General features: G+C 35.2%; 1 long non-coding RNA gene across 2 annotated transcripts; it reads right to left on the bottom strand.

Annotated features, from left to right (window-relative positions):
• Positions 1 to 10: 10 nt before the first annotated feature.
• Positions 11 to 2,932, bottom strand: LOC112505468. Of its 2 annotated transcripts, none has more exons than XR_003068403.1 (3): positions 2,621 to 2,932; positions 1,245 to 1,336; positions 11 to 96 (listed from the first exon to the last, which is right to left on the bottom strand). It is a non-coding gene; the product is annotated as an uncharacterized LOC112505468 (long non-coding RNA). The 2 variants fall into 2 exon arrangements; XR_003068404.1 differs by lacking the exon at positions 11 to 96 and adding an exon at positions 166 to 494.
• Positions 2,933 to 2,935: the final 3 nt, after the last annotated feature.

Below are 2,935 nucleotides of genomic sequence, written 5' to 3' on the forward strand. Positions count from 1 at the left end.
AAAATCATCATAGCATGTTTAACGATCTTGAGTCTCCGAACGTTGGTCTTGAACAGTTAATGAGGATGAAAAACTTGGTCTTGAACATAGACTAATCTGACAATAACGAGCAATATTCCATGAAGTATAAATTTGAACCATAACCAAAAAAATCCACAAACAACATGAAAGGTAAAAATATAAAGACTGAAAGGTGTGCAAGTCTCCAATAACCTAACACACACACACAGACATAGGCGAGTACAACTCCTTGAGCACCAAAAAGCTACGGCAAGAAAGGTAAGGTTTTTTTAATATACAACTCCTTGACCACCTTTTGTAGAAATGTCTCCATGGTCAAAAAAGTTTTAAAGAAAATGAATAGGAAGGAGGTAACCATCGATAAACTGAAACCTTAATGTTTTAGTGGCACCATAGAAGTCATTCCTCTACTTGAATGTAGCAACATACCACTAAGGATGGAGCAAAGCGTGATTAAGCCTGCTGCCTATATCCTTTTTTTAGAAACAAAATAAAATATGCATCAGAGTGCGTTTGCAAGAGATTAATTAAAGGGTCATGCAGGTAGCAATTGGTTTAGCAGGAATCAAGTAGGATGACAAGTTTTTCTAATCTGCCAGTAAGAGGCTTACAGGAAGACCATATACAGAAAATTGCAATATATGCTTCTAGCTTGAACACTGAATTTGATCAAATTCTAAGGCGGGTCAAGTCCCAATATTTATTTTGTTTTAAACATTATAGCAAGGTTTCCCTTGTCCAAGATCATTAAGAAATGAGCCACACTAGTCCCATAAGTAGAGGGAGAGCTGCTGCTAGTCAGAGCAAGAGGGATGTACAAGTTTAATCAAGAACATGGCAGGATGGTGTGTGGAAGCTAAGCGGTTGAAAATAAGTTATGGCAGTATCCTGGCTCCTATTCAATTTGGGATGTCTGGCTGAAGTTACTTTATTGAGAAGAGTTAGAATGAAAGGTTTTGCCTCACATTCTGTGTCCTTGGGTTTCATATAGATGGAGTGTTCCAATAACCTATTTTCATGACCATAACAGAAACTTGGTTTCCTTTCTCCGAAGTACAAGACCTTCTTATCATAGTTCTTAGCAATTTAGAGTAGAAATCACCAATTTCACCACCGATGTTTTATCAGGGAATATAGTTTGAACTCATACAATTGAAAGATGATGTAAAAACATTGATCATATAACTAAAACATAACAAACACAGGAGAGCTAAAAATATTACCAGGTCTTGGATATCCTCCTTTACAATGTAATATAAGCTGCATGGAAGACATAAGTCAAGTGTATTTTACATTCACTGCAAGAAAATTGCACCTGTTAGCAAAAGAACCAATGTTAGAACAATACAAATGTTAGCAAAAGAACCAATGTTAGAACAATACAAATGTTAGCAAAAGAGACAAGATAATAATGGTTTGGTTTGGTTTGGTTTGGTTTTATCTATCAATTTGCTTGTGTTGGTGTATTGAGTCGGTGTTAATTTCGATGGTCAATTAATGTATTCATGAAGTCACAGATGTAGAACTATTGTTCTTATGATAATGCAAATGGGAAACTACATGTGTTTCATTCTTAAGTAAAATAGTTGCAGAAAATTGAACGATGTGCAGAATTTTAAGGAGCAGAAATTTAAGAAGATGCAAAAAGGATTAACTAATGTGCAGCAAATGATCAAGCGAATAAAGAACATTCCAAATTACATTTACAATCAGTGGAAACAGGAGAACAACAATCATGAGGCAGCAAGGATTGTGAAATAGGATATTGTGTATGTATCAGACAATTCACAACATATTTCTTATCAGCAAGACATTTTCAAGGTGTTTTTTCTTTTACGTAGGCTGGAACTGTTATCTCATAGCTGATGTACCATGTGCATAACCATTTCCTTTGTCTTCTTTCAGCTTATCAATCTGCTCCATATGCACTTAGTAAAGTGGCTGAAAGAAAAGGTCTTTCTTTGAAACCATTGTTTATTAAGATGGTGTCCTTCACAAATTTTATATTATTAGTTTATTACCTATTATCCCAAATCATTATAGGGTTTGTCGTGTGGAATTCACATTAAAATAGAAGCAGAAATCGGTTYGAAACAAAAGCAGAAATCGGTTCGAAGCATAAGGAAGAAAGCAATACCTGTTCGAAGCAGCAACGTTCACTTAAATTGGTGAATGAAGGAAAATATATAAATGAACTAATCAACAAAAAAAATACAGTTTTTCTAGTTAACCTTTCAACGTGTTCTTTTAGAATGTTTTACATTGTCATCTAGCTTATCAGCTACCTTTCACAACCCATGACTAGCTTATTAGCCAACAATTAACTTATCACATAGTTTACCGAACAACTAGCTTATTTTTTGAGCTTGTATTTTTTTTTCAATTATGCCCCTTATATTTTTTCTAATTAATTATTCAACATGTCCTTTTAAGTTATTTTACATTATCATCTAGCTTATCAGCTAGTTTTCACCAAACATGACCAGTTTATCAGCCAACAACTAGCTCACCAAACATAGCCTTAATGTTGGAAAGCTCCTAAATTCTAAACTATCATGGGACAAGTTCATCTAGACAGCAACCAGATTCAAATGCAAACCTGTATTTCAACTTGTCCCAATCCCAGTCCAGTTCCTTGATTGGTGCACAACCCCAACCAGAGAAGCCACACTCGAGTGATCTGACTGCCTTTGAAAAGATTSTTGAAACGTGCACCCTACTGCCATGGATTCACGAACAGATTTCATCTGGGTTGTCAACACCGGTTGAGATCCTGGGAATTTCTCAAATGCAAACCTGGGTATCTATACCATATAAATTAGTGTTAGAATTATCATTAGGAATCTGATCCAAAGAATAACCAACAGATAATTTGGCAGCCATTTTTGCAATAGGAAAACAAGTAGCTTTTGAT

Source organism: Cynara cardunculus, unplaced genomic scaffold, assembly GCF_001531365.2.
Source record: "Cynara cardunculus var. scolymus isolate 2C unplaced genomic scaffold, CcrdV1 Un_Scaffold_11269, whole genome shotgun sequence".
Taxonomy (NCBI): domain Eukaryota; kingdom Viridiplantae; phylum Streptophyta; class Magnoliopsida; order Asterales; family Asteraceae; genus Cynara; species Cynara cardunculus.